Source organism: Toxorhynchites rutilus, chromosome 3 (genome assembly GCF_029784135.1).
Source record: "Toxorhynchites rutilus septentrionalis strain SRP chromosome 3, ASM2978413v1, whole genome shotgun sequence".
Taxonomy (NCBI): domain Eukaryota; kingdom Metazoa; phylum Arthropoda; class Insecta; order Diptera; family Culicidae; genus Toxorhynchites; species Toxorhynchites rutilus.
This window is the reverse complement of record NC_073746.1, coordinates 106,194,461-106,209,058: the sequence shown is the minus strand read 5'-3', so window position 1 is coordinate 106,209,058 and position 14,598 is coordinate 106,194,461. Positions and strand designations below refer to the sequence as shown.

General features: G+C 36.5%; 1 protein-coding gene across 4 annotated transcripts in view; it reads right to left on the bottom strand.

The window, feature by feature from the left end:
• Window positions 1-14,598, bottom strand: part of LOC129779030 (dynein intermediate chain 2, ciliary) — a 61,626-nt gene that overhangs the window by 40,926 nt on the left and 6,102 nt on the right. The window contains exons 1-2 of one of the 4 annotated variants that reach the window (XM_055786270.1): window positions 5,650-5,773; window positions 5,537-5,583 (exon numbers count right to left, since the gene is read on the bottom strand). The exons of 1 other annotated variant lie outside the window; for it this stretch is intronic. The gene's annotated coding sequence lies outside the window, so the exon portion shown is untranslated. Of the gene's footprint in view, window positions 1-5,536; window positions 5,589-5,649; window positions 5,774-14,598 lie in introns of those variants that run through there. 2 more of the 4 variants (XM_055786269.1, XM_055786271.1) reach the window with 2 other exon arrangements.

The window sequence follows — 14,598 nt, the reverse complement described above, 5'->3', positions numbered from 1 at the left end:
CATGTAATGACCTTTCATCGATCCAAGGACCCAATCATTTTTGACTATCACATCGTTGAAAATGTTCTTGAGAGAGTAGATGAAGTGGTAGATCTTGGCGTAGTGCTGGATCCTAAACTTTCCTTCCATTCTCATTATACCTGGACCATATCTAGGGCAAACCGACAACTTGGTTTTCTATTCAAGATTGCCAAAGATTTCAAGGACCCACATTGCCTAAAAGCATTGTATTGCTCTCTTGTTCGCCCGATCCTGGAGAATGCATCTGCTGTTTGGGCTCCTAATGATGTCACGTGGAACCTAAGGATTGAACGAGTGCAAAAGAGGTTTGTACGGCTTGCGCTCAGAAATTTACCGTGGCGTGACCCATTGAACCTACCAGCATATGCTGACAGGTGTCGCTTGCTTGGACTGGAAACACTTGATCGGAGACGAAAGATTCAACAAGCGACGTTTGTAGTTAAACTACTCAATGGCGATGTCGACTGCTCGTATCTCCTATCGCTTTTGGACTTTCGAGCCTCGGGTAGGATGCTGAGATACCGATCCCTAATGCAGCCGGGATTTCATCGTACTTTGTATGGATACAACCAACCTGTTTGTGCAATGATCCGCATGTTTTCGTCCGTTGAATCAGTGTTTGAATTTGGAATGTCCACGTCACAATTTGTTAATAGTATTAGAAGACTGCATGTATTTTAAAACGTGATAGATTATTCATTAAGACTATTTCTGTCAGATGAATCAATAATAATAAAGAATAAAGAATAAAGAATAAAGAAACTGAATCAAACCCCATACACGAAACTCACGACACACCTTTTAGGACTGTTTCAACGAAGTGGCAAATGAAAATAATAGTTAGCGTCGCGTTCAGGAAAAAATCCCATTGCTAACGAAATCGACGAAATGTAAATCACGATTGCATTCGATTCTAAATTTGGTGGTCATTAAAATCTAAGCAGTCAATCGAGGACAAGGAATGCTAGAGTCTATCTCTCAGCTTCTTGCAGTAGCATTACAGCGAAGACTGTTCTCTGAAGTAGACCTGGTGTACGAAGCCAAGCGTAATCGGTTGTCATCATCAACATCTGACAATTTCTTATTAGTCATCATAATTTACCACAGGATAATTTTAAATACTGTTCATAAATTAATGTTATGAGTAAATATAAATCTAATATTGAAAAAAAATTTGACATTTCAGTAATCAAACTAGCAAATATTGGCCGGATGTCCGTTTCATCTCTAGTATCAATGTTTATGTTATAGTTTCTATGTTTGCCTTACATTATCTCCAAATAGAAGTTCCTCTAAATTATGTTCTTGAAACATGTTCAAAGTTATGCTAAAAGTTCAAAAACTGCCATAATATCAAGTGGAAAGATCACCCAAGAATATCCGGTTGAAGGTATGTTTATTTCATAAGGGAAATTGTCGTGGACTGTAATACAAAACAATCCGAACATTGCTTTTCCACAATTTCCTTTTTATGAAAAATTTGAAATAAATTCTGGTAAAAGTAACATAAACATATTTCCTGAAGTGTTCTAATCAGCTAAATGTACCGATCGGAGTAATTTTTTACGTTTGTGAAATATCCGTGAAGTACAAATTCAACCATGTATCGATATGCGTCGTAAGTTTCCAGAACTGAATTAAATCAACTTTCACTGAATAATTCAGTTATCCAGATTGAGATCCAAAATTAAAACTGGACGTGAAACATTTTTTTTAATAAATTTAAATGTTTAAAAAAAGTGAGCTTTATTTCCTTTCCTTTCCTTCAACTAGGGCAGTACTTATTTTGAAAATATATAATATTATTGGGTTTAGATAGGACATATTTGCAAAACATTGATAAAAAGGCCAATGAAGGTTTTACAGTACTTATTTGTTTCAAAACTTACTAGAAACATTTATTCGAAATAAATTATACTCAAAAAACTATTTCTGTATCGTTTGTAATTCTAAGACATCTTAAAAAGTTACGTTATATCGAGGTAAAAGTTACGTTATATCGAGTTACGTTATATCGAGGTTGCCTTTTATCGAGGTATGACTGTATAAGGTTGGGGAAAAAGCAATCCATTATTTTCTCGGTAGCTGGCTCTAGTGATCAATATCTCGCGTAATATCGATCATACAATCTCAAGCTTAGGCTCGATGTAAAGGTGATATTTCACACTAAAAAAATCAAATTTTTTTATAGTTCAATACACTAAATTCAGATCTCTAATGTTAACAAATAGACCGTATGAAGCTAGCGATTGGCCAGAAACGTCCACAATTGATCAACAGAGGAGGTGTTGTGTTCCATGAGGAAAACGCAAGGCCACACAACTCCGAGAGCATGATTGGGATGTTGAATGCCTCCACCATACAGTCTGGACCTGGTTCCAAGCGATTACCATCTTTTTCTCGCATTGTAAAAGTTCTTGATTGATAAAAAAATCGGCATCAATAGAAGATTGTAAAAATCTAATGCTAGAGTTTTTTTTACAATAAGGCCGAAGACTTCTATAAGAGAGGCATTATGAAGCTACTACCTTCAGAATTACAACAAATTTTCTAACAGAACGGTGCATATTTGACCCAAATCGGACAATCCGAAGCATTTAGTTTTTATCAATAAGGATTTTTATGTACATTTATGAACAACGATACAAGAAAACCAAATAATATCGAGCTTTTCGTGTTAATGTTGGAAAATTTATCTGAATTTATGAGTATCTTTATGAGTTTAAATAGATTATTATTAATTAATGGTTCCAGATTGCTGCTACCACAACAACTTGAAGTTCAGTTCGGTTCATATAACAAACGGTTTTTCTTGGGCCACCATTTGGAGTTTTGAATAAATTAAATTTACGTGTTTCTGAACAGTTACGAAAACTTATTTCAAAAGCAATTGTCCTCAAAGTCCTTCGTGAAGTTTACGTCCGTGCCTCTAAGCCCAGAAAGTACCTCTAAGCCCAGAAAGATCTAAGAGAGATCTTTGTACTGTTCTTCAATAGGGATGGGGATTTCTACGAGAGAGGCAGTAGAACTATCTTAAAAATGGCAACAAGTTATGAAACAAAATAAAACAGTTTTCTACCTTTGCTAAATAAATCTGTCAGTTTCATGCGAAAATAATGAATGTCTTTCTACTAAATCGAATAATCCACAATGTTCATGACTTAAGCATGTACCAAACAAGATCTTTATCGAATGAATGAAAGTACAAACATCACCAAAGTATTAATTTGTGATAGAAGTTTTTATACCCTATTTAATAATTCATCTTTTTGAATATGTGAATGCCACTTCCTATACACAACTAATTTTCTAAATACGTTTGCTCTAGTGATATTGGAGAAATGTTTTTCACAAAAATGCCATGGAAACTATTCTTATTTCTGATGATATCATGTGTGAAATCTGTTAATTTTTCAAATTCGGGATCATACTGTGGGGAGAAATGGGTTTGTACTGATGGTGCTCCAGATTTCAGGAAATGGTTAATAAGCATATTCATTATATTCATAATTCATAGATATTCTCTTGTCAGTATGACCCTCTCGGAATCGTTAATTTGAATATTTCATTTTTTTTTCATTTACCTTATTTATATTTCATAACTTAAGACTTCTGTCTTTTAACGTTACATTGATTAAATTGAAGTAGAACAAGTATAATGTGAAACAAAATTAAAAGATAATCAAACTATTTAAACAAAAATAGAACATAACTACAAATTGCTTCAATTAAAATCTTCTGTACATCCTCTCTTAAATGCTGCGAACGAATCTAGATTAGATAGACTAGTGGGTAAAGAATTCCAGTGAGCTACACCTCACACGGAAAATGAGTTTCCATACTTAGACGTATGATGCCTTGGCAAAATATATTTTATGAACAAGTAATCGGTGTGGCTCGTAATTTACTGTACAGATAATTAGGTTTTTTTCGAAATTCTATGTAAGAATAAACAACAACGAAGCTTACTAGAGATTACTAAAACTTACCTGAGATTATTATCTCAGGTAAGTCATTAATGTACAAGGAAAATAAAATTGGACCCAGAATAGAGCCTTGAGGAACCCCTGATAATACAGGAAGAAATTGGGATAAGATCCCATAGCAGAATACAGCCTGTATTCGTCCCTTCAGATAAGATTTAATCGAATTTGAAGCATGAACGGAAAAACCAAAATTTGATCTAAGATTTTGACATAAAATTTCATGAGACGAATCAAACGCCTTCAAAAAATCTGTTGAAAAATTTTTGATTTGGATTCATGTTCGTTTTTGTATTGAAGAAAAAGATCGAAATGATTTTGAATTTCAATAATTGCCTTGGCATCGTTTACCTTGCACATAATTTTGAACATCTGAATTCGCTAAATTTGATGCCAATCTGAAAGGTTAGTTCTGGACGAATACTAAATAGATTTGGATCTTGAAATCGGAAATTAACGCTAAGAGCGGTATTTCCCTCAACTGACGCAAAAAGAGAACCGCAACCCGTTTTCATTTTCACAAGATGTATCTGTTTTTCCAGGATGAATACTTTGACATGAAAAATGTTTCCTCGGATTGTGATTTGTTCGGTGGAATAGATTTTAACCAATTTTGGCTAACCATGTATATAAGTAATACCGCCTTCAATACGCCTTATGGGTATTGAAGATGCTTATTCTACGTACCTACGAGATGATTCCAATTTTTTCTTCAAATCAAGACGAAGAGAAGAAATAAAATGAACATTGTAAAAACAACAGTCGCATTGAATTTTTGCGTTACATGGCATAAAATTTTAAGATAAGGCGGTAAAACAGGTATTTAAAATGAACGTTTTTTTCTAGCGTTATCAATTCATTATATCATTCAGGGAACCACGGGACACTCAATGGCAAATTAAGGGGCTCGCAGATGTAAAAAAGTTGGGTTCACCGACATAAAGCTGATGAGTTAACAAATGTGTGCCTTTTCGGTCTATTCCACAAAGTTTACATTTTGAATACATTTTCAAAACCACAGGAGACCACATTCCGAATGACATCAATCGAGAAACTTAGCGCGGTTTATTCTTGAGACCAGTATCACCGGGGGAGCTCATATTCATTTAGCACGAAGGCACTAAAAGTGCAAAATTTTCCTCATTTCAACTCCGAGCTGTCACCATAACTCAACAATGCGGTTTAGCACCAAGCTGTCAGTATGAGCTGAGAGTATGTACGGTTTGGCAGCTCACACAGAACCCGAAGCACGCTGGCCTCGACGAAAATATCTTTCCCTTCCATTTAACTTTATAAATATTTGCTCAATATCTCGTGATAGCGGTGGTGATTATGAATGCGACGGAAACAAGTCCAAGTTTTCACGATAACAGCGTGTGTAGCTCGCTGTGTTTGCGCCGTTTTAGAGCGGAAACTTTGCCCTTTACCTGTAGTTTTCCCAAGATAAACTTCGTGAAAAGCTAGTTTCCTCGGTATATTAGTGGATATTTCACATGCAAGCAGTAGCAAAAAAAACAAAAACTTTAACTCACGTTGTGACCTAGCACTCCTTATGAAGACACCAGTCTGTAGAGGCAAACTTTGCTAGCAAATTAAAAATTATATTTATTTTTGGAATCAAATTTATGGCATTCATCTTCTGCACCTTAATGCACTTCGTAGAGACAGCGTTTTGTGGTAATTTCTTGGAAAAACTTTTAACCACTCGGTTCACGTGAATGTCCCCAGAAACGCGCGAAAAAGAATTCCAATCATTCGCTGGAAAGCGCGGAAAATAACTAAAGAAATCGAACGCCAAACCCACCAGTATATATTTTGCGGCTCCCCCATTCAAGCACGCTTTCTGGAATACGCCACAGTAGTGGGTTGAAATTTCGTCTGAAGTTCGGCCTCTTGAAACAAATCGCATTCCACTACGAACGGTGTTCGATCCCCCAACAATGGAAAATTGCGAAATAATAGGCCATAAAATATGACATTTTTCCCCACATACATTTGGTTCTTCCTTCCGTGCAGTCGTCGGCAATCATTTCGACAAAGCGGAAAGCTTTCGGGAATATCCTGTCAACAAGAAACGTCGCCCACCCCTCCATAATGAGTTTCCCCGCTATTTTGTGGTCGCCACGCAGAGAGAAATGTAGTATAGATCCACATGCTGTCCGATAGTAGCAAAAAACCATCATAGAATTATTCGATTTCATTTCCGCATAATTATATGAAAGGGCGTGGGATGTTTGCTTCATCAGTTTGGTATACGATTAGGAGTTAGTGAAGTACATACAAATATGGGTGATACAGGGAATGTTGAGAGAGAGGATTCTGATTGGATATTTTCACGTGTAGAGAATAAAAGAAATAAAGACATCATCTCCGCAGTATCAATCTGCCGTTCTACGTATAGTTGTCCCATGTTCCAAAATCAGCAACTGAGAAAAACGCAATCAAAGTTTGCTATTATATTATAATACAGCCATTCCATGCCAAACCGATATAGTGTTTCTCAGATTGTCGTCAAAAGTGGTAGTTTTGTTCTTTATCGCAAATTATTAGATTCGTATTTTTTTATTTTTTTTTGTTTTGTTAGGGTGACCATTTACATTTTAGGGCGGTCCGATCATTTTTTCATTTTTTTCGCATTTTTGCCAAAAATGACTTTTTAAAAAAATTCATGACAAAAAATTGAACCACTGTACAAATTCAGATATACGATATATTGAACTAAAGCCAATTAGCTGGACTTTTTTGGTAAAATACTATAGCTGCAGAAAATTTGAATTATGTCTTCGTTATTATTGATTGTATTTGTTTTTTGTAGTTTTTATGGTCTTGGGACCGAAGGCGCTATATTTCTTTAATATTTTTTCTGGAAAGAAAGCTGAGAATTTTTCACATAGCATACCTCGAAACCAGGGAGATGATTTTTTTCGTTTTTGAATTATTGTTTTTCAAAGATAACCGATGGTCCGAAAAATCATTTTTTCCCAATTTCTCCACTACAAAAAATCATAACTTTTGATCTGCTGAACCGATTCAAATGATCGTCATATCAAATTAAAGTCAATAAGCTAGTCTTGTTTTACACAATATTACACTCTGAATAGAAATGGATTTTGTTTTCGTAATTATTGATTATATTTGTTTTCTATAACTTACATCGTTTCGAGACCAAGAGCGCTATATTTTTTTATATTTTTTCCTGGAAGCCCAGGTTTTTCACATAATACATCCAAATACCAGAGAGGTGTTATTTTTCGTTTTTAAGTTATGATTTTTCAAAGTTAACATTTTTTCAGTTTTCGTCCAATATTTCTATGCGACTAGATTGGATGTATGTGACTATAATCCAAATAATTGTCTGGTGTGTTTTTATATATTTATTTTTTGAAGAAAGGCTAGCTAGTAGGCTTTAATTTGATATGTCGATTATCTGAATCTGTCCAGTAGTTCAAAAGTTATAAATTTTTGTAAAAAGTCATTTTTGGGAAAAAAGGGAAAAATGATTTTTTGAACCATCGGGTAACTTTTAAAAATCATAACTCAAAAACAAAAAAAAAACGCCTCCCTGAAAAATCCTCAGCTTACCATAAAAAATATAAAAAAAATATAGCGCCCTTGGTCCCGAGACCATGAAAACTATAAAAAACAAATACAATCAATAATGACAAAACCAAAACCTAAATTTTTGTAAGCTTAGCATTTTTCCAAGAATGACTAGCTTGTAAGCTTTAATTTGATATGTCTACCGTCTAAATCGGTTCAGTAGTTCACATGTTATGAATTTTTGAAAAATGTCATTTTTGGAAAAAACTCTCTGAACGTACTCTTGAAATCCTCAAGCTTCCAGCAGAGCTGTTGCAGTTTTTCGAGGGTACCTTCATTTCATGTTCCATATTTTAGTTACATTTAACCATAAATCTTCATCAGCTCGTGGTTACAGTACATCGACTCTTGGAACCATAACAAAAAACGAACTTGCAAAATATTTATCCGAATCGCTGTTTGTAGATGTCGATGAAATCTTTCTTCATCGGATTTTCACATGGCAGCAAGATACCGTAAGTTTACTTTTTTTAGTTCTTCGAAATTATTACTTGAAGAGAATATCTATCTCAGCCTATGAATAATTCGTTTGGTCCAAACCAGCTGAAATCTCTACTGGAAAACTCTATCACGGAAAAATCGCTCTTGGAAAAAAGTAACAGCTTGTAGGCATAATAGCGGAATACTATCTGAGTCTTGGAATCAAAACCACGGAAAATATACTAGAAGAATACGCCTCATCAATTGTACATCTATTCAAACAGGAAAAAAGGTAACTAAGAAATAACAAAATATATACATGAATTGCATAACAACGATTTATCTACAAGATAAACCTTTTAATGAGGGGCGAACTACTCATTTTTCGTACGGAGATTAAATGTTACGTAAACATTTTGGTGACTCTTTGAGGAATTATATTTCATCCCCCGGTGTGGTGGCAAACGCAACCCAGGAGGAAAGATCTAAAACAAAATGTTTAACCTCAAACAAAAAAGAGCGACTCGTGAGAAATCAGAGGAAGCTCATCAATCAAAAAAGCTCAAACCAAGTTCTATGAAGACTCTTAACGTAGTTGGTTATGAAGCAATAACTTGGCTCCAATTGAACATCCAACCGTGGACGACAACATTAGAAAAATGGTCATTGAGCTTTGGTAAGAGAAAACAAAATCTTCAGAAGACACTCGCTGTCGATACACTTTTGAAAGATTTTCGTCATTATAAACAGGATTACGGATATCAACATGCAAGTAGTATTTAATATTCAAATGATATTTTCAAATAATCATAAGTAATGTTTGTCATATTCCAGATTGATATTGACTTTCGAATGTTATATTCTGCACAGAATGAGGGACTAAGCCAATTAGAATATACTTTATCTGAACTTATTACGCAAGTGTCCTTGGATTACAAGGATGAGTATTCGTCGAAATTGGTGTCCTTGCTTAAACGGGCTGATACCTCCAAAGGTACATGTTCAAAAGTTCTATGATCTCACACGAACCGTAACGTAGAAATGCTCGATTTTGAGTGATGTACGAAGCGTTATTTGTAACTTTTGCGGATTCATTCAGTTAGTCTAATGGAAGTAATAGAGTTCCTTCCAGTTGAAGTTGTTATTTATGTCGTAGGTGAACAATGGATTTTTGGTGAATTTAATGAACATTTTCTCGCATATGAAGCCATCTATAAGACAAATATTGTAAACATAATTAGATCAAGTGATATTGATGGGCCTCCAATATCTTTTCACAATATCATGAACAAGCTTTCGTTCCCGAAATCTAATGAATTCTCATCAATGGAAAATGAAGATAATTAAGTATTAGTGATTATTGTATTAAGAGTAATAGTAATAGTTTAATGAAAAAATGTATTATGCCATTTTTGTGTCCCTTCTGTATAACACAATGTCCATATAATTCCTGACTATAAATATAAAAACATTGCCGAAATTGACTTTTTCCCTATTTTGTGTTTCATAAAGTAGAAAGAATCGATTTTGAGTACGTTTTTAGAATGAATCCATTATTATATGCAACCGCACATAAAATTCAATTCCATGTGCAAGATTGATGTAATTTATATGCGAGGCTAGATTGCAAAAATATATGTGTCGTACAGATAAATCTGATATGAAATTTTTTCTCGGTGTGGGCGGAGACATTTTGTGGCGCTGTAGACAGGATCCCTACACATCATCTCTAATAGAACTCTGCTCAGATACCTCTCTGGGCGGAGATAATGGTATTGGGTGAAAGGGCTTTAAAAAGCAGGAGAATCACAATCGGAATACGAATATCCTATTCCGATGCTATTTTGGTCGCTCAACCACTTACCGCCGCACATCGGTCAACGCTTAACGAAACCAATAACTTTCCTTTTTCCGGATCGTTGGTCCTTTCTTTTTTTGTCTAAATATGGAAATAAAACACGTTCTCAATAAATATTCACTGCAAGCAATTTATATCAATTTGGCTTTCGTGATAATCATTTAAAATTATAAGGAAGAATAGTGCTTGAATGCAGGCTTTTCGAAACTCATTCATGCTATTTTGTTCATTATACTAGGCAAAGTTCACGCGTCTCGTGTTATACTCATTATGACAGATATGATGTTGAGTTCCAACAGAAGAGAATTCATCCGACACTGGGAAAAAGTTATTTCTTCCATTCGTGAATAAATTTTGAAAATTTGTGGCACTACTAAGGAACTAAGAATTGTAAAATCCCTGTTAATTTAATAAAATTAAATTAACATTAGGATTGGGCGATTTTTATAAATATATTGATGATTTGATTGACTAAACGGCGTAGGGAACCAATTAACAATTAACTGATTAAATCGGTACAAATGAATCGATCTTTACCGAATCGATCTTTAGAAAATCGAAAGCATTATATCCAATTTATCTATTTATTTTATATGACTATCGTCTTTTCTTTGAACATAGAATAAAAATTTCATGATTCTATTCTATAAAAAGCAGTTTGTTCTGCCTCTCAACATGAAAGCCACAAAAAAATAGATCCCGGAAAAAAGGGTTTTCATCGGAGCATTCATCTTGTACCATCATGGAATCATTAAATTTAATAAATTAATTGAATAAGCATCATTAGAAACTCAACAACAACCCTTAGTAGTTGTCGCTAGCTCTCATCCTGTCAGTATTTGTACGGAATAAAAAAGAAGAATGACCAAACTGACTTTGTTAGCAAGCCAAATTGAACAAATTTACAAAAAGTTTGTCTTAGATAAAAAAAAATTGAAAAAATCGATCTTCTCAATATTGATCCAAGATCGCCCAATCCTAGAACAAACTCACGAAGGCAGCTCGATAAGTACTTCGCCTACAACAAAAAAAAACAAAAACTTTGGAAAAGTGGCGATTTATTTCTCAACATAGTCTCCTTTTAGCTCGATACACTTGACGCAGGTATGCTCCAACGGCTTTAATACATCTGAAAAATACGTTTTCTTGAGGTCTGCAAAGTAGGCCTCCGTGGCGGCGATGACCTCATCATTCGACTCAAATTTCTGCCCGGCGAGTGACTTTTCAAGTTTGGAAACAACAAAAAGTCGCACGGGGTCAAATCTGGAGAATACGATGGATGGGGCGGCAGTTCGTAGTGCAATTCGACCGGCCGTGGCGACGGCGGAATTTCCATTTTTTTTCCATTTTTACAAATTCCGCGGACACGCTCGCTTCCACACACGGTCAAAACAAAACTACGAGTCCGATTCGGCTGAAATTTTGACAGTAGCCGTTTACGAGAATGTACCGGGGCTCCGGCAACCCTATCCCAACCAATGCAAACTGAGCGTAGGCAGCATAAAACAGGGGTCGTGCTCAGGGGCTCGCGTATTATTTACTGTTTGGAGTCATTTTTTTTTTTTTTTTATTAATCCGATTATTTTTACAGGCTCAGTTACATAAGTTTAATGGAGCCAAACTCTTAACTATATTTCAACTAGCATATATCAACATGTTGTTTCCTTAATTCTATGGTTAATGAAATAGGAAACCGATTACTCGCGGTCGACTCGAGTTTAGAAGGGTGACACATTTTCATTAGGAAAAGGATGGGATGTAAGGAGATGTGTGTTTACACTCGCACTCACATTCACATTCACATTCACATTCACATTCTCATTCACACTGACACTTCACACTCAATTCTTAAAACTATCCTTACATTTAATATATGTTTACAATTTAACTTATTCTAATGTTAGTAGGAAGGGAACCGATAGCTCGCGAAGGACGAAAAGGAGGGGAAAAGGATGTATGAACAATCACACTCGAAAATCGATAGCTTTAAGGAAAACATATATTTGGGACATGTAATCAAGGTCTAACCGAGCCAACACATCTCTCACCGGCACATTGGACTGCTTTCCTCCAGCCCGAAGGGAGTTTTCTAAATTCGATCTGGCGACAAGATACAACTCGCACGACCAAACAACGTGTTCGATGTCGTGGTAACCATGGCCACAACCGCAGAGATTGCTGTTGGCAAGATTAAAACGAAAAAGCAGCGCGTCTAACGAACAGTGATTGGACATGAGTCGGGAGAAGGTGCAAATAAAGTCCCGACTCAAGTCCAGACTTTTGAACCACGGATTGAGGCTAACCTTAGGGATAATTGAGTGGAGCCACCGGCCCAATTCATCTTCGTTCCATTTGCGTTGCCAGTTAACGATGGTATTTTTACGAACTAAAGAATAAAATTCATTGAAGGCGATTTGACGCTGATAAATTTCGCCTTCAATTGCACCTACCTTTGCTAATGAGTCAGCCCTCTCATTACCCGGAATTGAGCAATGTGAAGGGACCCAGACAAAGGTAATGACATAACAGCGTCTGGATAAAGCACTCAAAATTTCTCGTATTCTCTCAAGGAAGTACGGCGAGTGCTTTTCCGGCCTCACTGAACGGATAGCTTCGACAGAGCTCAGACTATCCGTCACAATGTAATAGTGTTCAACAGGTCGTGAGGCGACGCTGTCCAGCGCCCAATGAATTGCTGCCAATTCAGCAATATACACTGAGCAAGGATTCTGAAGACTGTGTGAGGTGCTAAAAAAATTGTTGAACACTCCAAATCCTGTGGACTCATTCATAGAGGACCCATCAGTAAAGTACATATTATCACAATTGACACGCCCATACTTTGCTTCGAAAATCGTAGGAACGATCCCCGATCGATGATAATCTGGAATTCCATGGATATCCTGCTTCATGAACAGATCAAAATGCACAGAGGAATTGATGTAGTCAGGAAAACAAACACGGTTGGGAATATACGAAGAAGGATCAACCTGCATGGAGACGAATTCATGATATGAGCTCATGAATCCAGAATGAAAATTTAGCTCGATCAGCTGCTCAAAATTTCCGATCACCAATGGGTTCATAACCTTACACCGGATGAGGAACCGAAGAGATAATAAATTGAAGCGATCTTTTAGTGGGAGTACGCCTGCCAAAACCTCGAGGCTCATGGTATGCGTTGAGGGCATACATCCCAACGCAATACGGAGACAAAGATACTGAATTCGCTCGAGTTTAATGAGGTGTGTTTTGGCAGCTGATTGAAAACAGAAACTGCCATACTCCATCACTGAGAGAATAGTTGTTCGATACAACATTATAAGATCTTCGGGGTGGGCTCCCCACCAGGTGCCGGTAATTGTACGGAGAAAGTTTATTCTTTGTTGACATTTTTTACTCAGATACCTAATATGGGCCCCCCAAGTACATTTGGAGTCGAACCAGACCCCAAGATATTTGAATGACATAGCATGAGTGATCGGTTTACCCAAAAGTTGAAGCTTTGGTTTTGCTGGTCTATGCTTCCTAGAAAAAACCACCATCTCTGTTTTCTCCGTGGAGAATTCGATCCCTAGCCCAATGGCCCAGGTTGAAAAATTGTTCAAAGTATCTTGTAAGGGTTCTTGCAGGTCGGATTCGTTTGATCCTACGACAGACACCACTCCATCATCTGCAAGTTGTCTTAGGCTGCAATTTTGTGTAAGGCAATTGTCGATGTCGTTTACATAGATGTTGTACAAAAGGGGGCTTAAACATGAGCCCTGGGGGAGTCCCATGTAGGAGACCCGACTTACTGTCGAATCCCCGTGAGAAAAATTCAAATGTTTCTCACAAAGCAAGTTATATAACATATTATTCAATAGAGGCGGCAGACCCCGAGAGTATAATTTGTCTGACAGGACCTCTATTGAAACTGAATCAAAGGCCCCCTTTATGTCCAAGAATACTGAAGCCATTTGTTTTTTTTCGGCGTAAGCCATTTGAATTTCTGAAGAAAGCAACGCAAGACAATCATTTGTCCCCTTGCCCCTGCGGAACCCATATTGTGTATCTGAGAGTAGGCCATTCGTTTCAACCCATCGATCAAGGCGAAACAAGATCATTTTCTCCAACAATTTCCGTATACAAGACAGCATTGCTATTGGGCGGTACGAATTGAAGTCGGACGCGGGTTTTCCGGGTTTTTGAATAGCTATAACTCGTACTTGTCTCCAATCATCTGGAACAATATTATGTTCCAGAAATCGATTGAATAAATTCAACAAGCGATGTTTCGCCACATCAGGGAGGTTTTTCAACAAGTTGAACTTAATTCGATCCGATCCCGGAGCAGAATTGTTACATGAAAGGAGAGCAAGAGAGAATTCTACCATCGAAAACTCATAATCAAGATCGCACCTATCTTGTGGTATATTTCGAACAATTTTTTGCACGGGAGCGGAATCGGGACAAACCTTTCGTGCAAAATTAAAAATCCATCGATGTGAATATTCTTCGCTTTCATTCGTTGAAGAGCGATTTCTCATGTTTCGAGCCACTTTCCATAATTTTTTCATTGACGTTTCTCGTGACAAACCTCCCACGAAATTTCGCCAATAAGCACGTTTTTTCCCTTTGATCAAATTTTTGAACTGATTCTCAAGGGCTAAATACGTTTGAAAATTTTCAGGAGTTCCACGTTTCCGAAAAGCTTTAAATGCATTCGATTTTTCT